Source organism: Cyprinus carpio, chromosome B11 (genome assembly GCF_018340385.1).
Source record: "Cyprinus carpio isolate SPL01 chromosome B11, ASM1834038v1, whole genome shotgun sequence".
NCBI classification, from domain to species: domain Eukaryota; kingdom Metazoa; phylum Chordata; class Actinopteri; order Cypriniformes; family Cyprinidae; genus Cyprinus; species Cyprinus carpio.
This window is the reverse complement of record NC_056607.1, coordinates 8,597,721-8,622,336: the sequence shown is the minus strand read 5'-3', so window position 1 is coordinate 8,622,336 and position 24,616 is coordinate 8,597,721. Positions and strand designations below refer to the sequence as shown.

The 24,616-nt window shown below is 36.6% G+C and overlaps 1 long non-coding RNA gene across 1 annotated transcript; it reads left to right on the top strand.

Annotated features, from left to right (window-relative positions):
- Window positions 1–3,759: 3,759 nt before the first annotated feature.
- Window positions 3,760–18,418, top strand: LOC122138819. The gene is made up of 3 exons (XR_006155814.1): window positions 3,760–4,172; window positions 17,174–17,321; window positions 17,488–18,418. It is a non-coding gene; the product is annotated as an uncharacterized LOC122138819 (long non-coding RNA).
- Window positions 18,419–24,616: the final 6,198 nt, after the last annotated feature.

Genomic DNA, 24,616 nt, shown 5'->3' with positions numbered 1-24,616 from the left:
GTTGTGCACTACTGGACCACCATAAAAACAGTAATATTTGTGAAATATTATTACAATTTCAAATATTACTGTTTTCTATTTGAATATATTTGAAAATGTTGCTGATTTGCTGCTCAAGAAACATTTCTTATCATTATCAATGTTGAAAAGAGTTATGTTGCTTAATATATTTTTGTCGAAATGGTGATGCAATTTTTTTTAGGGATTTTTTTTTGTAAAAATATAAATTAAAATAAAATGCAGCATTTATTTGAAATGGAAATCTTTTATAGAGTAACAATAAATCTGTGTGTCCAATTAAACTCTATTTTTAAATGAGTCTGTCAGTTGGACCTAGAAGTCAGTCTAGTCAATTAATGCAGATGCAATGTGACATACCTTCATTCTCAAAAACCATGAAAAGGACTATCCAAATTAATAGAAATATAACCAGACTGCATGAAAATACGGGTTCATTTGCATTGATGATAAACATCGTTTGAAATTTAAATTGTATGCAATAACCAGTTTTGGAACTATAATGGGTTTGATTTAAAGAATCTAATCTAAATTGCTAGTATGTTTAAAGCTAGCTAGCTGAACAATATCAATCCAGTTTAATGGCGCGCATACATTTAAAGCAAACTCTATCGCCTCCTACAGGACTGAGAGAATGCACATTAAGTATGAACAACTTCACTGTGCATGTGCATTGGCCATATAATTCACATATTAAACTATTAATGGCTTGTTTTTATGTTACTTTTAGGGGAGGGTAATAAACTGGTGTGCATCAAATGTGATTTAGTAAATATACAGAGATATCTCACTTACTTGCAACTATTTGCTTGAAACTAATATATTTAATAAAATATTCATTATAATCAATGCCTCAAGCCTTGTCAAATCCAGTTAATAGTACATAATCACTTGGCCAGCAGTGATGCTGAACTGAGCACTGTTTCTTTCAGCAAATGAATATAGGTTGTATATTAAGTCTGTCAGAAGACAGAACAGATAAAAAAAAAAAAAAAAAAAAAACTTTCATGTCAGGTATACTATACATGCTTATGGTAGGAAAAAACATATACATTATTAAATAAGTACTACATCGAGTACTGTTCCAGACTAATGTTGTGCAGCACTCTTTTAAACTTTCAGAGTGAATTTTCCCAGATGTTTTATTCGAGAAGGGTCTGTCTGAGACTCCGGTCGACCTTCACAGCACAGAAACAACCATAGCAGCGGTGAGGGTGGACTGAAAGTGTTTGACAGCTTACATTTAAGGAGATCACAGCAACCTTGGCTGTGTGCAGTCATCACACCAAGGACTTTACTGCTCCAGAATCCATACAAAGTATAGAAGCAACTCCAAAGACCGGCCAGAATATTTTAAAGGAATAGAAGAATATTACAACATTAGAATTGATTATATTCGCTGAATTAGAATCTCATTGAGATGAATGGGAATGCTAACAGATAGCTAGATTACAATAAAATCGATGCTGAAAGAGGGCTTTAAACCATATCTAGACCCAAATATCACAGAGATGTGAGGGAAAAACTTGTTAAATTAATTTATCCTCGAAATGTGGATAAACAATGAGAAAACACTCACAATTCTGAGTTTATATCTCACAACTCACAATTGAGTTTTTTCTCAAAAATTGCAAGTTTGTATCACATAATTCAGCCTTTTCTTTTTAGAATAGCATGTTTATGTTAACTCACAATTGTAAGCAAGTTAACATCACACATATAGACAGAATTACGAGAAAAAAGAAAACTGAGATATAAAATCAGTATTGCAAGAAAAAAATATGCGAAATAAAACCTTTTACCTTTTTTCTTTTTTTTTCTTTTCACTTGGTAGAAACAAGCTTCCATGCTTTTATGCATTCCAGCACAGCTCAACCAATGGTGTGAGTTTGGGGCGGGACTATCTGTGTCCCTGACCAATAGCAGATGAGAGGAGTGTTCATTTGAAACCATTTGAAAACAGTGACCATTTTTAGATTACACAAAATTTCTTTTAGGAAAGTTCAGCTAGTATTTTGAGAAGTCTAGCGAATAACAGTTATGTTGACACCTCTGACAGCTTATTAGCACCATAACAATGATTTGGAGTTTATCTGAGGTGGATTTGCCATAATTAGATTGTCTCTCGCCCTCCTGCTGCACTTTCATTTGAGTGAAAAATACACATTTTTACTTGTTCCTCTTCAGCCCATAAATACGTTATTAATGAGAGAATAATTTTTTATGGCATGTCATGATAGCAATAAATGACAGAATATTTGCCAGAATTAGTTACTGCCAGGAACACTTGCGGACAGATGGCTGGTCTTTCTAAATAAAAAAAGGAAATTAAATAATTAAGGATGGAGATGAAAACAACAAGACATGCTGCAAGGACACAAAACCTGCCTTTTTTTTAATCAGTGAGTATTTTTAGACTGTTTTACGTTATGTTTGTTAATAAAGAACACTTAGCAGTAATGGTGTCACACGCTAACCTCTGATAACATTTACTCTCGCTTCTCAATAATTAACAGAGTTCTTGATATCTGTCCCCCTGGAGCATTTGCACATTATAGCTAACAGCATTTTAATTATCCTTCATTAAAATATATGACAGTATAAAAACAAAATGTGTTCTCATAGGTATTTATAGGTATTTAGCACACATACATTTTAGTACAATTAAATAGGAACTGAAATATATGCTGTAACCCTGTTTAAAATGTAAATGTAAAAGAATGGGATTGTGCCTGAGGTTTGAACACAAGATGCCAGTTCAGACCATTTTCAGAGGATTCACAAAGTGTACTGCATGTAAATAGTTTTATGTTTCAGATGCTGTCAAAACATGATGATCTCATACATTTCATTGTTTAAATGTACAAAAATGTATGTGTATACGATCCTTTACGAATTTATCTTTGGTTAGCCTCGGATGCTAGTATGGACAAAATTATGATCTAAATCTTATTAATTATAATACTGTTGGGATTATGTTTATGGTAACTAAGTATTCAAAATTGTATTTGGTAATTTAAATAAAATATAAATATTATATTTAAATGAAAACTAGAAATATTTGGCAAATTAATGAAATAAGTTAAATAATGAAATTGCTTAAAATTAAAACTGATAGAAAATAATTGCATAACAAATACAACAAAATTACTTAAATTAAAATGAAAACTGAAAATATTAAAAGCGAATATACTATATGTGACCCTGGACCACAAAACCAGTCTTAAGTCGCTGGGGTATATTTGCAGTAATAGCCAAAAATACATTGTATGGGTCAAAATTATAGATTTTTATGCCAAAAATCATTAGGATATTAAGTAAAGATCATGTTCCATGAAGATATTTAGTAAATTTTCTACCGTAAATATATCAAGACTTCATTTTGAGTAGTAATATGTTTTGCTAAGCACTTCATTTGGACCCTTCGGACAAATATCGTCCTATCCTAATAAACCATACATCAATGGAAAGCTTATTTAATCAGCTTTCATATGATGTATGAATTTCAAATTCGAAAAATTTAAACTTAGACTGTTTTTGTGGTGCAGGGTCACATAAAACCTTTTTTTTTCAGTATATGGTGCTTATTTCATACTATCACAACAGCAGCAAAAGCAACATAATTTTTTACCAATATTATTTACAATCTGGATTATAATTAAACCCCTCTCTCTCTGACAGTCTGCAATCTATAATAACTGTGTTCCACCCTTTTGGCATCATACAGCTGTGTTATTGTTTTTTCCAGTTTCTAGAGGACCACAAGCTGTCATAAACCCGTATCCATAAACCAGCTGTCCCAAGATCATGCTAAAATTCCCGGCACTCAAGTTCAGTCAATTTGCATTTGACACGTGCCTCGTTGTAACCGTACGCACTGAGCTATGTAATGAGAGGCGGCTGTATGAACGGCTGATTGTCTCCTAGAGTTGATGCATTCTGCTGGGAGGGCAGAAGGTGAAGATCCCAGTGCTGTTACACCTGAGGCAGCTGGTTAAACCCCTTCAGCTGTGGAAGTTACGACACCGCCTCCTCTGACAGGAGCAAACTCCTGATTGAGCTGCGCTTTTGTGCGCCGTCATTATCGTTAAGTAAGCTGCTGTCTCCCTGCCTAATGAAGACTGAGATCATTCAAGCAGGACATTATGAATAAGGTAATCAAAACTGAAGCGTTGCCCTCTCTAAAATTATTTTACGAATGGGTCACATTTATTTATGGATATGAATATGCCAAATTAACAAGTGCGTGTGTTAATTTTGTCTCATAATTGTCCTTTTATTGCGAGTTGCCTTCGTTTACAGATCCTTAAACAGACTCCAAAGATGATTTAAAGTTGATTAGTACTTGTTAGAAAAGCTACATCCTCCTTTAGATTCCCTTATATTGTCTCTTATTGTTTTCTAATTGTCGTTATGCATCCTAACCACAGATTATACACTCATTCACTCCTCAAAATAAAACAGATGCTTTCACATACTCAAAACACCTGCTGGCCACAATTCCAAAATCAGTGGCGATGAGTGTACAAGCCTAGAACTCATAACTGAATAATACACAATCTAATGCCACATTCAAGTCAGAAATGGAAACAGTGACTGGAGTTGAAATTTTATTATATTCTTTGCATGCATTTGTAAATGTAGGAATTAGATATATTTGAGTGCCTAAGCTTACCCCCACTCTAATCCTAACATTTATCCAGTTGGCTTACAAAGTGACTTACAAATATGGAATACAATTAATTCAGGTTAAAGAGACTATAGTAATATTGTGAGTAATACAAAGTTTTAGACATGGTTTAAAAGAGTACAGCTAGAACAGCAAGGCATTAAAGGGGTAGTTTACCCCAAAATGTACCTATTATTTATTTACCTTTATTTACACTTTTTATGATGGATTTTTATGCACTTTATTTTGCTTCAAAATCTCGACAACCATTCACTGCCATTATAAAGCTTGGAAGAGCAAATCAGTTTTTTTATATAACGCTGACTGTATTCATCCGAAAGAAGAAAGTCATATAAACCTAAGATGGCTTGAGGGTGAGGTGTGGCGTGGCTAAGCACTAGGAACAGTAAATGAGAATGTTCTGGAAAGTGTTTTTGTCCCTTTCTGTGATGATACTAAGAGGCGACAAGTCATGGCATAAGGGCTGTTTAGCCCGTGGCTGTTCTGTATGCAAGCATCAATGTCTTGAACTTGATGTGAGTTGTAGCCAGTACATAGAGATAAACAGAGGTCTGACATGGGCTCTCTTGAACTCTTTGAAGACTAGTTCTGCTGCTGCATTCTGAATCAAATGTAGAGGGATGGATGCACATATTGGAAGTCCAGCCAGAAGAGCATTGCAATAGTCCAGTCTAGAAATGACAAGAGCCTTCTTCCATCTTCCTGATATTGTGCAATGCAAATCTGGATGATTGTACTGTCCTAGCAATATGATATTTTAAAGTCAGCAAGACATCCAAGATAAAATCAATTTTTCTGACTGAACTTGATGGGATTAATCACTTATCAATAATATAAAACATCTAACACCTAAGAGGCAGATAAAAGTACATTCACAGGTATTTATTGCAAAAACTGTCCAGAAAACAGTAACACACACACACACACACACACACATATAATGCTGAATAAATTAGTCACAAAGCTATATATGCAAGCTGTAAGTTCAGGTTTGCATATGTATATTTTTAATCACATGCTCAGCTCTTTAGAAATTCATTTAAATAAATGAAATTAAGTTTAAATAGTGGTCACAAAGCTTTTGCATTCAACAAATGGCTTTTTCCCAGGTGTTGGTCGATAAAAGAACATGCTCATAAAAACAACATTTCAAAGCCATGCTTATGGTTTGGACCCTAGAGGTTTTTTGCTGTGTAGTTCTCTCACTGTCATCATAAAAGAAGCTCAAGCTCACTGCTTGGTTTGAGTCCGAGTCAGAGGTCAAGTGTTTGAAGTGAAAAAGCCATGTGAAAATCTTACTAATGTAATGTAGAAGGGCGAAGTGGACTGACAGTCTTTAACAGTTAGCAGAGTTGGTTCGAGCTCTCCTTGACACATCAGAAAAGAAAACACACTTTTTTTTAAAATCACAAAACTCTCTCTCTCTTCAATAAAAATGTTAGGCTGTTCTTAAAAAGATAAATACAATATTTGCTTGTCAGATATGTACAAGTTCTAGAACAATTTTTGAATGAACTTTAGTTGAATTCAATCTTATTTTTATATATTTTACATGCATATAATTTTATTTTAATGTATTATGTAATGAAAATCATTTAAAAAACCTTAAAAATGACCTAAAGTTAAAGCAAAGTGTAAAAATGATCATCGTGCAACGGTGCAAGTAACCTGTCTAACATTTAAAATACACTTCAGAAAATAAACCACAGATGTACATTGGTTTTCTTTCTCTTCCAAACCTTTTAAAAGGCCATATTGCAGTCTAGTTGGACTGTTTTGCCATATAGATTATGGCGTTCGAAAACAGTCTAACCTCTGAAATTAAGGTGACTGACTCGAAGATATTCATTGATGTTTATAATATTCCTTATGCGCAGTGAAGCTCGTGTCCCTGGAATTGACTTCTCAAAAACAGATTAGTGTGGGTTGACTGCTTCAGAAAATTGCTGACCTTTCCCACCTTGTAGCAACTACACACAGTTCTGTCACTGTAACATCTGAAGTGGCCAATAAAGTTTAATCGTCCAAACATTCATTCTTCCATAACAAAGTGCAGAGTCGCCTCTAATGGGAGTTAGGGTCAGGATTCTCTGCTTGTGTCTCTATGCAAGAGCTTTCTTTAAATCTGATGCACACACGCACACATTGTGTTTCCATGTTTTATGGGGACATTCCATAGGAGTAATGGTTTTTATACTGTATAAAACTGTACAAACAATTTTCTATCGGCCTACACCAACCCTACACCTAAAACTAATTAGGAAACTTTCTGCAATTTTAGATTTTCAAAAAAAAAAAAAAAAAAAAAAAAAAAAACATTCTGTATGATTTATAAGCTTGTCCCCACAAGGTCAAAATTTACTGGTATCACTATCCTTGTGGGGACATTTGGTCCCAATAACGTACCAGGTACACACACACACACAAAACACTCACATAGACAGACTTCTAAAGCTGCCTTTAAAATCTAGATGAGCTATGTTTAGAGCTGTTGATTTAAGTTATTAACATTGTTAACAAGTTATTTTAGTTATTTTATAAAATGTCAGAAACAGCAATTTCAGTGTTCAGTGCAGAGTTTATTACAGTTATTACATTAATTTACAATAGACACAATAAACCTTTATATATCAAACATTATTGTTTAATAGTCCAACTATTATTGTAGAATTTTACCTGTATTTGATATAGGTATAAAAGATTCTACTAAAACAACTCCGAATAGCAGCAAGATGAACACTGCAACAATAATACATTAGCATTAATACTAAGTTATTCTTTGACCAGTTGCATTTTTATGAAATGAGAAAGCAAGTCAGCAATGTGAATCGACAGAAAACAAAGCCAGAGATGCACTGCTCTATTTTAGCAATCCTATAAGATCATTGCATAATGTCACACTGCGACATGCATCTAATAAACTTGGTTACGACACGTGTGTAGACTATATGAGGATGACGCCTATTGCCTCGTATGCAACAAAGAGCATGATAAATCACACTTTAGCAGTTGTTGTTTTTATGTGTGCTGAAAAAAAGGTATTAGAGCTTGAGGTAAGCAGTTTTGTGTTTTACCGCCATGTCATGTTGATGTCACATTTTTATTGGTTGGTCAGTAAATGTGGATCGTACCAGCAAACACACTGTGCAATGGTCATGCTGTATCGTAGGCTATCTTTGGACGTGAGAGAGTGACAACGGCCGTCTTTGAACCTTTCTCACTGTGAGACACAGGACCATCGATTAGGAGCCACGATCACAGAAATCACCACGATTGTTTCATGATGCCAATTTTTCATCTGGGACAGCTGAAAATCATGCAGTGTATTTCAGGCTTAAGGACATTACTCTGAATATTGGTCTAATATACAAAGTTCAAAGTATAAAAAAAGTTGTGCACATCTTACAAACCCACACAGGGCTCAGGTGCAGGACACAACATCAAACTATAACAAAAGACCAAACGTATTGTCCCTATATCTTTTTGATAAATTTTGTACACAGAAAGACCACTATTCAAGTGGGACTTAAATATGCCATGAAGGGATATATAAAAGATTTTAAAGGGGGTCTATATGATGGGATTTCAAGTTTTCCTTTCTCTTTGGAGTGTTACAAGCCGTTCATGCATAGATAAGATCCCTAAAGTTTCAAAGACTAAAGTCTCAAACCCAAAGAGATATTAAAAGTTAAGACTTGTCCACGCCCTCCTAAACGCCTCGTTTAAACACGCCCCCACGTCTATGTGTGTGGGAAGACATGTGTGGGAAGATTTGCATAACACCGCCCAAATGTTCACGCAAAGAAAGAAGGAGTAACTTTGATTCTCATTGTAGTATTGTTGCTGCCGCCGTCATGTCGTGGAGACACTGTGTGTTTCATTCTGAAAGCAAAAATATTTTATTTGGCCTTCCAAAAGAGGGCACAACTAGAAATCAGTGGTTAAGTTGTATTTACAACACTGTTCCAGAACAGTTCAAACCAAATATTCGTGTTTGTGCAACGCATTTAATGGAGGACTGTTTCCTGAACCTACAATGTCGGCTGTTCTGACTCACAACCTGTAAGAATGTTTTACTATTCAAAGAATTTGCCACTGATGATTCAAACATGGGTTTTCAGCAGTGTAGAGTAATCTTGTTGTTTGTCGTTTTTCCGATCACAAATGCAGTCAAATGGTTTTATGTTTTGGCGGCGCGATATGCAACGCAACGCATAAAAAATACAGTATAAGTCATAATAATCAGTAATTATGTCCCCACTGGATGCAAGAAATGACTCGTTTGAAATGGGTTTTATTGTTTTTGTCTTGTCGCGCTGGTGTTCTGACAGGGACACACGGCATCAGAGTGTTAACATTTCCATCACACGCTTGAGGTATTCAGCCAATCACATTGCACTGGACAGCTGGCCGATCAGAGCACACCTTGCTTTTCAGAGCGATGAGCCTTGTAAAAATCGACGCATTTCAGAAAGCCGGGGCAAAAATGAGCAACAACAATGTACAGTATGTGGAAAATAATATTTTTTTTTAAACACATTGCATTACACCAACTACACAATATAATGTTCTTTTTAGCAATGTCGTAACCCCTTTAAAATAAATATTGTGGGTATTAATTTGGAAGTGAGGGTTTACCGATCACAATGCAAGCGGGAGAAGCCTCATGTTACGGTCATCAGGATCACAGATAACAACATCCCGGATCAACACTGTTCATGTATCGCAGGGTATGATCAAATTAATTTATATTTAACCAGTTTAATATGAAGAGTTTTGTTTGGGCTTAGGAAATGGAATAAAATAAATTCCATTACCTATCCTCTCAGGATAACTGGAATCACTGTTACAAGTACCCCAGGCACATAATTTTTCCATTTTTGAAGCAAAAAAAAAAAAAAAAAAAAAAATGATGTGAGCTTTGGATCATCAATTGTTTCCCTATGGCACTGAAACCTACAGATGTCCAAGTTCCACTCCCAGTGCAACCGATACTCGACTGCCATTGGCTCATCTGCATTCGAGGGGAGGGGCTTACCGATAGGTCAATTAGGATGACCACCTGTTACTTATAGTTGTACCTCAGTTCACATAATTTGTGCCTGACGAAGACCGCTGGTCGAAACATTGCCATAAATATTTCTTATGGAGCAGTTTTATATCAGTGTGCGGACAATTTGTTTGTTCTAATATACAAATTGCCTATTACTTGATTACAAATTGTGAAATATTGAGATTATCATCACATATGACAGATTTAAAAAAAAAAAACATTTTGGTAATTAAAGTTAGAATTAAAATACATTCAATTAATAAAATTAAAAGATAAATTACAAAGAGGTTACCTGAATAAAATTTAAACTGAAATAAAATAAATGCTGTTTGTATATATATAAATAAAAAAATTAAAAATGGCAAAAGCACATAAGTACTAAAATTTAAAATGAAAACTAAAAATAAATTGTGTTTCACAATATTATTAAAACTATAATGTTATTTAAAAAATAAATAATATAAACAGAAACAGTGTGTTGGCACTTCTGGCGCGAGCAACGGACCCAACGCAACACAACGGATCCACAATTCAGTTCGGCAATGCTTGACGTCACTCCATTCGACGTAAGACCCTTCTGCCCTTTTACAAAAGCAGCAAGGTAATCAAGACCACGTGATAAAGTGATTTTATGATGGTTTAGTGGTTTTGTGTACCAAACAACACTTTTCTCCATTCTCCTCTTATGCATTTCATCCCTTTTTGTCATATAATTACTGTTCTGGCTCCCTGAAAATTCTCCCTCCCTGTGCTACTCTCCATTTCCCTTTCCTTTATTCAGTGCATAATCAGAGTGCCGTTATTTTAAACAATCCATCCTCTGGTCTGAAGGAGGTCTGGGTTGGCCACAGCCAGCCGAGGCTGTGATGGAAACAGTGATTATCTCAGTGGGACGCCCTCTTAGAGCGAGTCAGACCAGACCCTTGATGACCCGTGCAGCCCGTCTGTCTCTGTTTGTAGGGCACCTGAAGTCAATCTCCATTCGAAGACATGGAAATTACGGATGAAGGAAGATGTGCCTCAAATTTACTTGCATTTGCTGAGGTTGATGTGTCCCCTCTGCAGACTCTCCTTTCATCTTTGGCACAAAACTTTTGGAGTCTGTTTGAGTGATGATGAGTGGCAGGTTGTGATGGACGGAGGAGAATAAACACTGGTTGAGATGCGGGGCGGTTCTTACGGTGTGTTTGGAGGTGAGAGAAAGTGGTTTGGATAAGTTTAGCGTTGGCAGGCTGCCTTTAGGGCAGAGCTGTGATCAAAGACTAGACGGCAGGTCAGGAAGAAAAACAAAAAGCTCGGAGCGCTGAAGTCGAAGATGCAGTTAGGAGAATTGACAGACTGAGATGTTAAGAGGATGGGGTCACATGGAGGCCACGGAGATCAGGTGTGGTTTAGTAAAACAAAAATAACATACTTAATCGTAAATATTATCATAATAGCCATCTCAATCTGGCAGACTGATTGGCTGTATTTGCATAAATGGAGAATTAATTGTGTTCACAATTTCACAATTTCTATGATGACATGACTCAAATAGTGCTGGGCAGTGATTAATTGCATCCAAAATATTTGCATGTGTCTCTCTGTGTGTGTGTATATATAAGTGCAAACTATGTAAAAAAGATAACAGACGTAAAAACAGACATACACATACATACAACAAACATAAAGTATAGATATGTTGCAGAAGTAGAAATGTAGATTGTGTATAGAAATATAGACTATGTACATCTGTTGTGCGAGTGTGCAATATTGACTTGTGCAAAACAATAGTATTGTAACATGCAATTTGACTTGTGCAAAAAATAGTATAGTAACATGTAGTAACGGTAACGTGTTCACATGTAGCAGTATATGTAGTATATCTCTATGTGCAAGTGTGCAATATTGACTTATGTACAAAACAATAGTACAGTAGCCTGTAGCAAATTGGAGTGCAAACTACATAATAATAGCAGCAGCGTGTAACATTAACAATGTGCAAATCGAGATGAAGTTACTTGATAAGAAATAACAGCAGTAATATTTACAAATGTGTAAATTGAGCTGTAGCAGTTCAGTCCTCCTATTCTATAAGATAAGTGAGACTAGTCTGTGCCCACTGGCTAACCATTTAAAAGTCTAATGGCTGAGGGGAAGAAGGAGTTCCTTAGTCTGAAAGTCATACATTTCACACTCCTGTACCTCTGTCCTGAGGGTAGGAGTGTGAACTGTCTGTGTTGTGGGTGGGTGGGGTCTTTAAGGATGGAGGCAGCTCTCCTGTGGACTCTGTGATGGTAAATTGCTTGCAGAGAGGGCAGTGGAGTCCTGATGATCTTCTCAGCAGTCTTCACCACGCTCTGTGCAGACATTTGCGGTCCCTTACTGTAGTGCTGCCATACCACAGGGTGATGCAACTGGTCAAGATGATCTCAACAACACAGCTGTAGAAGTTGTTGAGAATCTTAGGTGACATGCCAAACTTCCTCAGCCTCCTTAGGAAGTACAGCCACTGTTGTGCCTTCTTAACCAGCTAGGTGGTGTTGAGTGTCCAGGTGAGGTCCTCACTGATCTGGACCCCCAGGTATTTAAAGCTGTTCACCCTCTCCACTTCAATCTCTTGAATAAACAGTGGCTGATGAGTTCTCCTCTCTTTCCTCGTGTCCACTATCATCTCCTTTGTCTTGTCCATGTTTAGGTTGAGGCTGTTATCCTTACACCATGTCAGAAGACTGGCCACCTCCCTCCTGTAGGCCGCTTCATCCCCGCCAGTGATCCGTCCTATCACTGCGTTGTCATCAGTGAACTTCACGATTATGTTGTCCTTGTGGGAGGCAACACAGTCATGAGTGCACAGTGTGTAGAAGATGGGACTGAGAACACACCTTTGTGGGGTGCCAATTTTTGATGTGATGGTGTCTGAGGTCCTATTTCCAATCCTGACAGACTGCCAGTCAGGAAGTCTAGGAGCCAGTCACAGAGTGTGGGGTGTCGTCCAAGTGCAAACAGTTTGTCGGTGAGTTTATGACCGTGTTGTTGAAGGTGGACCTGTAGTCGATAAAGAGCATCCTGATGTAGGTGTCCTTAATTACCAGGTGAGAGAGGGAAGGATGGAGGGCAGCAGTAATGGCGTCTGAGGTGAACCTGTTGGTCCGGTATGCATACTATAGGGGGTCCAAAGTTTCTGGGATGCTGCTCTGAATGTGGTTCAGCACCACTCTCTCTCAAAACACTTCATGATGATTGGATTGAGTGCTTCTGGCTTGTAGTCGTTCAGACAGATTGGGGGGCTCTTCTTGGGAAGGGAGATGATGGTTGTGGTTTTGTAGCAGGTTGGGACAGTGCTTTGACTGAGGGAGAGGTTGAATTAAAGATTGAAGTGAGCACATCAGCAAGCTCTGTAACACAAACTCTGAGGGCCTGTCCAGGAATGTTGTCTGGCCCTGCTGCCTTGCAGGGGTTGATCTTCCTCAGCGCTTTGTGTACCACAGCTGATGAGACAGGAGGAGGGGGATTGGGTGGTCCGAGTGTGTGTGTGCCTTCTCTCTGTGTCGATGCTGGAGGTCTGGAAGCAGGCATAGAAAGTGTTGAGGTCATCCGGCAGGCTGTCTGAGGGGATGATAGTAGTGTTCGTGGTGGTCCTGTAGTCTGTGATGTGCTCCAGGCCTTGCCACATCCGCCCGGCATCAGCATTAGAGTAGAAACTGTCCAGCTTCTCTCTGTACTGTCTTTTAGCTGCTGTAATGGCTTTCTCAGTCTGTACTGTATAATATATTTAATATATAAAAATAACATATTTTTCTTAAATATATACATTCATGTGTGTATAGACATAATAAATATACACAGTACACACATATATTATGCACATGAAAACTTTTATTTTGGATGCAATTAATCCCTAAAATCTTTGCCCAGCACTAATCTGAAATAATACAATTATTTTAACATAAGACTTTATGGTTACTCTTTATTCTAAGGTGTCATTTTTACAGTGTAATTATACATTTTAGTACTGTATAATATTAATTAATTACATGTACTTACTGTATAGGTAATGTTAGGATTGAGGTATGGCTTAGTGTTACTTGCATGTATTTATGCAGAATTATTTGTTATTGTAATCAAAAGTACATGTAACCTGTGTAACAGACACCTTAAAATTGTATTAATTAACAATTTTTGCTTTTTATCAAATCTTTGAAAGATTTTTTAACCACTAAGCCACATTGTAAATGACTGATTCACTAAACTAAACACAAGTTTTCTCAAGTTCATGTTTCTTTGGTCAAGATATATATATTCTAACTCTGTGTGGTGTGTAAAGTGCCTTGCAGTGCAACCATCTGGTATGAAGACCTCGTCATTTTGAGACACAGCGGGTTGTTTGTTAAAGCTACACTTTGTAAGATGAATTATGATATAATATATTCAAAACACCTGTGGTGTTACGGAAATAACTAGATATTGAGGGCAAAGAACAAAACTGCATCCGTCGTCGTCCCACACCTTATCACTATGAATTATTATTCATAGCATGTGATATTCAGTGGAGTTGACCGATTCGGGTCTGATAATGTCTTTCCTTATGGAATAATTATTTCTTGACCTTTTATTGTTCGTTAAATTTAGAAAATACACCTGCCAATCAGTTACAGTTATTTTACTGATTTGGAACTAGCACTCACAAAGATAAGTGATCAATGTACATCACTCAGAATGATTAATTAGTCATAAAGGAAAATAAAAAAGGTGGAAAGGTTAAATCGACTTAGAGAGACTGCCAGAGCCAATTAGATGCATTATTGTGATTGGTTGAAAAAAGGATTGAATTAGACTTACAGGGATAATTCACCCAAAAATGAAAATTATGTTGTATGCACGTTCACGAGGGAGTGGCGTTCCAGCAGATTACATAAGCGCAGCTTAAGCTCAAGTGAGAATATGCTAGTCTCGCGAGAACCAAATTTTGTTTACAGCAAATGAAAATCAGTCTCCTCTTGGCTTATATCAAAATCCTCAAACATTTTTTTTTACAAATCCTCGTTTTGTACTTCTAATTCATGACAGTTTTGTTTAGCTCTCTCCACTGCACTTCCGCGTTTGTCACTTTTCACCAGAGCTTACGCTATGCCTACGTCAACCGTGCGTATGGCAGTTAGTGGAAGCTAGAGATAATGCTTTATAAAATTGTAAATATGGATATTTTTCTTTCACAAACTCATCTATTCGCTTCAGAATGCCTTTATTAACCCCCTGGAGCTGTGTGGTGCACTTTTTATGATGGATGGATGCACTTTATTGGATTTCTATTGTACTATTGAATATCAACACCCATTCACTATCATTATAAAGCTTGGAAGAAAAAGGGCATTTTTTTGTATAACTCCAGTTGTATTCGTCTGAAAGAAGAAAGTCATAAACAGGTAGGATGGCTTGAGGGTGAGTAAATCATGGGGTAATTTCCATTTTTGGGTGAACTATCCCTTTAAAAGGTTTGCAGGATAGTAATAGAAAGTAAGTAGTTGTAGGTAAATTGCTGTAGGAAATCATTTTCACTCAGAAACAAATAATTTCAAAGAAACAGCAAGTAACACATTAATCAAATTAAATTTAGATAGGCTGAAATAGTTCTGAAAATTTTCTTATTAAACACTCCAGTAATCTTTGTTTCTAAAAGCTAAAACTAGCATACACTATTGATTTTAAAAACATTTCATTTTCACAAAAAAAAAAACAAAAAAAAAAAAACAGTGTATATAATATTCATTTCTAGAGATGGATGGATGGATGGATGGATAGATGCAGTTTGTTGAGTCCTGATGGTAGTTCCAACATCTACCTGGAGGGACTAACCAACAAAACTTTCTTTTAGAAAAAAATCTAGGTGCTAATGAGTGTGTAATTGCAGTTATTTTGATGCATCAGTCAGCGCAGGCAGACACAATCTCATTTGAGAAGTGTTCAGACAGACTGTCAGGGGGGTTGATCCTGGGGTCCAGAGGGAGTGCTGGTTACGGATATGACTGCAACTCACCATGACGCCTCCCATACAAAACGATACAATGAAAACCCTGCAATCAAACAATGACCATTGTTCATATTGATATGTAAATATAATATCCTTGTGTGCCTCTAACAAAAATGTCACATTCTCAGCTCAGACCCGGCGATTGCACTGTGCACTCTTCTGTGATCACTGTGTGAATGCCATATTGTCTGAGCGTTTCTGTCTCTGTGCATCCTTGTCAACGGAGCTGGAACTAGCTGGGTCACGTAGACCAGCCTCAGCCCAAACCAGCTGTCAGCTGTGGGGTTTGGCTCCAGCTGCCGTGAGCCGTTCTGGGCCCGAGCTGCAGGGGTTTTTCTGCCGATAGCTCCTGGAAGCCACAGTCGCTCTCACAGATGCCTAACTAGGATCTCGCCGTGCATTGTCTTTCACCCATTTGGGTGATGTCTGCACTGCATGTTAATTATGAATGTTTATTTTCATCTCCGAGCAAAGTATAATTATGTTTTTTTTTTTTTTTCTCTGTTTGTATTGCACTTGCTATTGTGGACAAGATGTTTGACTATTTGACAGTTATTAGAAATGATTGGCAAGTAATTTTAATGAAAAGTCTTCACTGAACTGAATGAGGCAGATGTTTCAAACTTCCGATCAGCCCACAAACTTCAACGCTTTTTTTTTTTCTTCTTCTAAATTTAGGCGAATCTCAAGAAAACATATCTGGATTATACTGATATTCCCTAACATTTAAAAGGAAAAATATAAAATGTGTATTTTACATGAAGAAATGTAAGTTTTTAGTATGTTTTTTTTTTTATCTTTTGAGTTATGTTTGTTTGTTTTTTGTTTTTGCCATTTTCATCAATCTCTGTAGTGATCTTATTAAAATACAGATTATACACTTGCAATACAATATTTGTAATTAAAATCAGCATATAATAAAGGCAACACAAATGTGTAGGCCTAGAAATACTGGTAAATAAAAATTAAATATATATATATATTTTATAAGAATGAAAACTGAAAATTGAGCAGAACTTTGACCCTGTTCTTTAACCCTGTTAAAGGTCCTTTTGAGCTTCTTTAAAATATAAATATAATTTTTTTACTCAAGTTAAGTAAAATATACTACATGAAGCATTCTAAATACAAAAATTAATTTTATACATGAAAAGTAGAAATAAGTTTTAAAGATGTAAGAAAAATCATAAATCTGTTTGATCCCGTAATAGCCACAATTTATCAATAAATGTGGCCCTCTAGAGAAAAAAAAAAAAGGAAATCCAATCAAGGCATTTCTTTCATGCACACTGATAATATTGGCTTTGAAACTTCTAACTCAAAATTCAGTTATGGAAAAGCAGTCCACACAGTTCAGAGGTGCAACAAACTTATTATTATGCACTTTTTTTCCCTCTCTCAGACAGGTCTGTTGATATAAAGAAATATACTGAGCAGATACAGTCCTGAGACCCTGGCCCTGTTTTGTTTACACCTGTTCCTGGTTTTTAACACAGCATGACAGGCATCCCGCCAGGAAATTAGCTAAAGATAAACACCTCAGCAAGCAGGTGAGCCATTTCTCTCCGGACTGCTTGATTAATGAAGCTCGCGCTGAGATGGAGCACAAAACCAACAGCTCAGAAAAAATAAAAAACACATAATAACAGGAAACGTCATTTAAAAGCAGGATTCATTCAGACATGGGGGTGAAATATAGTTCCTGTTTTTCAACAGATGCCTGCTGGGGGAAAAAGTGTGGAAGGTGGAAAACAGTATAAGATTTTCGAGTCATTTCAGCAGCTATGAGATTTACATCCCCAAAAAGATCCAGGTGTTTCTTCAACTATGGCCACGTTTGGCCATGTAGAAAATAAAACTCATAAAATGCTGTTTGCACTCCCTCACCAGTATAATTTATGTGGACAGACATGCATCATGGGGGATTTATCTTTTTTTTTTTTTTTTTTTTACAATAGTCACCAGAATTTAATTTCTACCACATCTTTAATGGCACTCTGTAATTAAAATAACAGTGGATATTACTTTATAAATAAATAATTACTTATGATAAATCAAATGGATGTCTCTTTATCAATTAGCTGTCACACCTCAAGGACCTGTTTTGTTGTGTTTCCTACCCCATGTGCTCTGTGTGACCTAATTTTGCCTCATGTCTGATTATTGTCATTTTGGCTCAGGTGTGTGTCATTAATTACCCTCATCAACCCTCCTAAGTTGTGTTCAGTTCACTGTTTGTCATTCAGTCTACTATGTCCATACTTTGTGCTACGTGTGTGTTCCTGCCTGTATGTATTGGAATTACCCTCTTGTGGATTAATTAAAGACTATTTGCCGGGGCTTGAGCCCCTGTCCCTTAATTGCCGATGCTAAAGTGCCCTTTCAGTCCGGTCCATGTGTCCCCGACCACGATTTCTACCGAGGGGGATTAACCACCAACCGCAACGTTCCTTAGGAGCTCTGTGAGCTCTGTGAATGCCACTAAATGTAATTCATATTTTTATGATGCATATATTATAATTTGAAGTTTCAAATTCTTGTCTGGGGTATGAGAAAAGTTTCCAAGATAATGACCTTAAAGGGTTACTCCACCCAAAAATGAAAATGTTGTCGTTAATTACTTTTAATTACCCCCATGTTCTTCCAAACCCGTAAAAGCTTCGTTCGTCTTCGGAACACAATTTAAGATATTTTGGATGAAAACCGCCAAGTAAGTAACACTGTCCAGGTCCAGGAAAGTATGAAAAGCATCGTCAGAATACTCCATCTGCCATCAGTTGTTCAATCGTGTAGTGTAGAAATAACCATAGAACCGTAATGACAAAAATGAAAAAAAGAATACTTTTAGTACATGAAGAAAACAAAAATAATGACTTTATTCAACAATTATTCTCCTCTGTGTCTCTCCAAATCAGCATAGTGCCATTTTGACAAATCTGAGCAGTACACAGGCGGCTTACACTCTTCTGTGTCAGCCGAGCTGCGCTGATGCGCTGTTTTCTTTTAAACCAAGTCTAAAGCCTCGCACATTATAGATATACTTTATTATTATGAAACAGTGACATGACGTGTTGCCAAGTATGGTGTCCCATCCAAGTGCAGACACACACAGTAGTGAGCACACACACCATGAACACACACCCGGAGCAGTGGGGTACAAGTCCAACTCTCTATCCATTAGGTTACGACTGCCCCAAAATATTACAATAATAATTATAAAAAATAAAATAATAATAACTCAGATAAACTATATATTGCCGTAGCCATGTGTTTATTAGTCATGTTGAATCAATGAAAGCATTTAAATCTTCTGTTTATTCAGCAACCGCTATAGAGATTTCCTGGGTTTCTTCTGCGAGGTGTATTATTTGTAGGTGAGTTTAAGCGCGAGAGCACCCTCTGGCCTTCGGATGGAGATTTACTACTGATCACAGAACCGTGCTTCACTGAAAGATACGCATGACAATCGCAGCTTCTGTCTAATCGCGATTGCGATCTCATTCCGATTTATCATGCAGCCCTAGTTTGGACTGTCATTCTGATGGCACCCATTCGCTGCAGAAGATCATTTGGTGAACAAGTGATGTAATGCTAAATTTCTCCAAATCTGTTCTGATGAAGAAACAGTCATCTACATGGCCTGAGTGTGAGTACATTTTCAGCAAATTATCATTTTTGGATTAACTATTCCTTAAATAAAAATAAACCTTGTTACTGTACATAAACATGCCTTAAAGAAACACTGCCTTCTGAAGTAAAGATAGAACTGAAACAAAGATCACCTAACTGAATGCGACTGAGTTAAGATATTCTATCCAATCCCAATCAAATTAGGAAATTCAAATGGGATGAAACTACAATGCTTTCAAACATCTCACCCACTGGATTCATTGATGCAATACCTCAAATAAACATTCAAAACACATCCATAACATTCCTGTATTCAGGCATGAGGGATTATGAGAAAAAAAAAACTTTGTAATATTTCAATCCAAATCCATCCAACTGCAATCATATTTCCTTCTGCTTTAAGAAGCGAGCATGCTCCTCTCCAGTGAGTTTTAAGTTAGCCGCTTACAGCTGTTTACCATGAGATTACCGCCGTCCCCTCCATCCTGTTTCTTGTCAGTCTGTGCACACATGTACGGAGGAAACAGCATCTGTTATGTTGTTGCACAGTGATCGTCGGCAGCTAGGAAAGCTTTGATATGCTTACCTGATCAATACGGCCTCTTTGCAGATTAATATGCGAGTTGTGATGTGACCCTCCTCACTTTTTCCACACCGGCCGGGCTGATATTACAACTCTCCCTGCTCTTTCCCATGCTCCTTTGCACATGCACCATAAGCTTTAAATCTACTTGAAAAGGAGACACTGATTAATTAAGACTGAAAATGTAGAATTTAAAGAGCACCTATCATGGAATTTTGAAATTTACATTTCATGTAGTGTGTAACATAGATCTAACTGAACAAAAACATCCTGCAAAGTCTTGAAATATGACAGTGCACCGTATATAAAGTTATTGTCTTTTAAAAGTAAGAGTCGACTCTGAGTCATTTCTATGAATCGTTAGAAGACCGAAGCTTTTTCTCTGACTAGATGACGTCAACTTGTCAAGTTATTTGAATACGATACGCCCACTATTATTGCGCTCCAAGACGCCAGTGAAAAACTAGAAAACATCATGGCGACGAGACGCTGTGTTCTGAAGTGCGACTCAAAAGCAAACTTTTTTCATCTGCCCAAGGATGAGCATTTGAAGACTAAGTGGCTACAATTCATATATACAACTGTACCACAGAAGTATAGTTCGAGCCTTGTGCTTTGTTCACGCCATTGAATGAAGCGATTGCTTTACCAACTTATATGCAATCAAACTTGGATTGCGAGCCGGCTGATATTGAAGGAAGGTTCAGTTCCAAGTGTATTTGCATCAGATTCCTCCTCCGTATCACAACCTGTAACTGTTATTAATAATTGTTGCTTTTACGTTTTATGTAGCATGCTTAATATTTGTTTGGTTTGTTGTGTAATCACCGTTTAGCTTCTAGGTCTTCAATGACAACTGTTATTGAGATATGTGAATTGTTTGTCGTTGTGTTGTCTGATCAGTATTTTAAAGTTGCAAATTGTTTTCTGTGTAGTTGTAGCCCCGTGTAAATAACTATTACTATGTTACTTTTTTTATATATGCTTTCTATCTTTTCAAAGTACATATAATGTGTTTCCAGGTAAAGCACGATATTACTGTCTTACTGAAGTAGTTCTAAAAATTCGCAGTGAACCTAAGAATATGTCGATTATTGTAGACTGACGTCGTTCTAATTACTTTGTTTAATAATAAAGAATGTAGTGTAGCACACAGACTTTATAATAATTGTGAAACTGCTGTTTATTGTGCTGCACTGGCAGTTACAGGGTTAATGCGGGAGAGATGAGTGATTTCGTCGGCTGGTGCTCCTGTGATCGTCTTTTGTCTGTCGTTCTTCAAACATTACAGTAGACACATTTTGGTTTACAAACTGTATTGTTTAATCAGTTAGTCACGTTTTAGCACTCGGCTAACGTATCCACCTAGTGTTCACAGTTTAGCAGCTAAACTTTAGCTGTGGGCACGATTCGCTTGCATAAGTGTTTTTGTATTTTATGTCATTATAAGAACGGATTGACTATATTATGACTATATTAAGGTGCTTTGTCAATGGTAGCGCTGGCTAACTGGCCCAAGGACTCATCTGTGTGCCAATCACAACAGGTTTGGCCAGCTGACCAAACAGAGCAGAGTAGGCTTGAGGAAGGGAGGGGCTTGCTCCGAACTTGCTTGGAACGAATCGTTTTCCTAATCATTGGCAAATGACTCTAATATTAAATGTATATTCTGAGGAATACAATGTTTTTCTCTGACGTAGATGCATTTAAACCTGTTGTAGGGCACTCCAACACTTCCTGGATTAATAGCGATAACAGCTTGGTTGACATTGACTATTTTAGTTACAAAAAATATATGCTACTACTTAAACAAACTTCCTCAAATAACATCGAATAACAGCTATAACAACATTGACTACATTGACTATTTGTTAAAATAATTAATAACAATGAAACAATAATAAATCAGATATGTTACAATTGCCTCATTATAATTTGATAACTATGCGAGCAACTTCTTTACACACAATTCTGTTCTGAAATCTAGTGCACTATATTTTTTAATTTTTAAGGAATCATAACCACATTCTGACAGGTTTGGGGTCAGTAAAGAAATTAATGTAGAAATAAATACTCATTCAGCATTGATGCATTAAATTATCAAGAAGTGACTCATGTGAGACTAAAAACTGAAGTAATGATCATGAAAATTCAGCTTTACATCACAGGAATAAATTGCATTTTAAAATATATTCTATTTAAAAAGTTATTTTTAAATATAATGTTTCACAATATTACTGTATTTACTGTATTTTTATCAAATAAATGCAGCCTTGGTGAACATAAGGGATGTCTTTCAAAAACATTAAAACATTTACCCACCCTGAACTGTTTAACAGTAGTGTACATTTTATGAAAACTTTTTCTTTCTTCGCAAAATCAATAAATAAATAAATGACCCAATAGATAAATTAACCAAAAATTACATATAAATACACAAAAACAAAAAAAAAACAGTATGTATATATATATACATACATACATACATACATACATACAGTAACATTTTAGTATAGAGACTAATTCTCACTGTGAACTAGTTGCTAATTATTAACATATTGGCTGTTTATTAGTACTTATAAAGCAAATATTCTGCATGACCATATTGTACATCCCTAATCCTACACAATACCTAAACTTAACAAATACCTTTAAATTAATACCTCTTCAAGACCGTAGTTAATGGTTTGTTAATAGCGAGAATTGGACCTTAATATAAGTGACCAAATATACTTACAGTAGCGTGTGTGTGTGTATATATATATATATATATATATATATATATATATATATATACACACACACACACACACACACACACACAATTTTTTTTGTGAAATGAATATATGTGCATTTGTCTAGAGCATCCCATTTCAGTTAGGATGTTGCCTTAAAAGGCAACTGCTTATGTAGACAAGGGTAGCTCACTATGTTTTGGAACTAATTCACATCTAAACACTCTTGCAGAATATGACACTGGCAATAATTCAGTGCCTTAACATGTCACTATGGCCATTTGTTTAACAACAGCAGTGAATTCTGGGTGCGTCATGTCAAAACAATCCACAAATGCAAACATAAGAAATCTTAAGTGAGCAATGAAGGCCTTTTGTGATTAATCTCTGCAGCAGACACTCAGTGACCCATTTCTGCCTCAGCCATGTGGCATGGTGTCTCTCTTGACTGGCAGCGACTCAAAAGTCCTCCTACCCACTCATGACTCATAAACGATGAGAGGAAGAGGAGGCAGAAGTCTGACAGCCTAATTTTCAACTTCACCTGCTTTAAAGAGTTAGTACGCTTCCTTTACATTGATGTGAAACTAAGTTCATGACTCCGTCTGTAGCGCCTCAGGTTGTGAATCGCACAGGGGGGTTGACTCCAGATCAGTGTTAAAGATGCTCTCCACCAGGAGCTTGATTTTGAAGGACAAAATGTGACGAAACGAGCCCCACAGGCTTTAAACTCCGGGTATCAGGATGTTTGTGGACGCCGTGGGGTCTAATTTTTTTGCGTTTCACACATACAGTTGTCCAAGTACAATGTTAATGATGCAAAGTCGGGGTCATGTGGGTGTCACAGACACACAATAAGCACTGAACTCAGACGAGTCTCGCTGAGATCTGAGGAAGGCGGTGCTAATAGGATTTCCAGCGCCTTCCGTTTAGCGTAAAGATTTTCTGTTTTGAGTGGGTGAGTGTGTGAGGCCAGACACACAGTGATGATTGTTAAAGGATTTTCTGTTGGTTCTACTGACTTTGAACTACATTCAAATCAAATTGATGAAAAATACACTCTGTTTCTAAACCTAGACGTCTGTCTTTCAGTCTACTGCCTACATAGACAGCTGCCTTTTAAGACAGCATCCTGAGGGAAATGGAACCTCATAAGTGACTACTACTAAGTATCTATCTGTCTATCTGTCTGTTCGTTCTATCTATCTATCTATCTGTCTGTCTGTCTGTTGTTCGTTTCTATCTGTCTGTCTGTTGGTCTGTCTGTATGTTGTTCATTCTGTCTGTCTGTCTGTTGATCTGTCTGTCTGTATGTTGTTCGTTCTGTCTGTCTGTCTGTTAATCTATCTATCGATTGATCATCTGTCTGTCTGTCCGTCGTTGGTTCGTTCTGTCTGTTTGTTGATCTATGTCTGTCTGTCTGTCTGTCTATCTGTCTATCTATCTGTCTGTCTGTCTGTCTGTCTGTCTTCTATGTATCTGTCTGTCTGTCTAGAAATGAAGATTATATACAATATAAGTTCTATATCTAAATCTATCTATCAATCATGTTAAGCATTCAACATTACTCTTTTTTTTTTATCAAAATGCATTATGGGATGACCTTCACTAGCACAAATGATGGATTAATATAGGATTTATATATTATGCTATATATATTAATATAGCAAAATAATGTACCTCACAAACTTTTGGAATAGAGCAATACAAACAATTCAACTAAATAAGATTTTAACATTTTCTGAAGAGTTACTTTCCCATGGGAGTTTGCTACGCAGTTGCTATGCAGTTACTCAGGTGTTCTTATTTGTTTTCAAGTTGTGATGAGTTTGCTAGGATGTTTGGGTGGTTGCTAGACTTATGCAAGCCTTATGATTTGAGGTATCATTCATGTCTG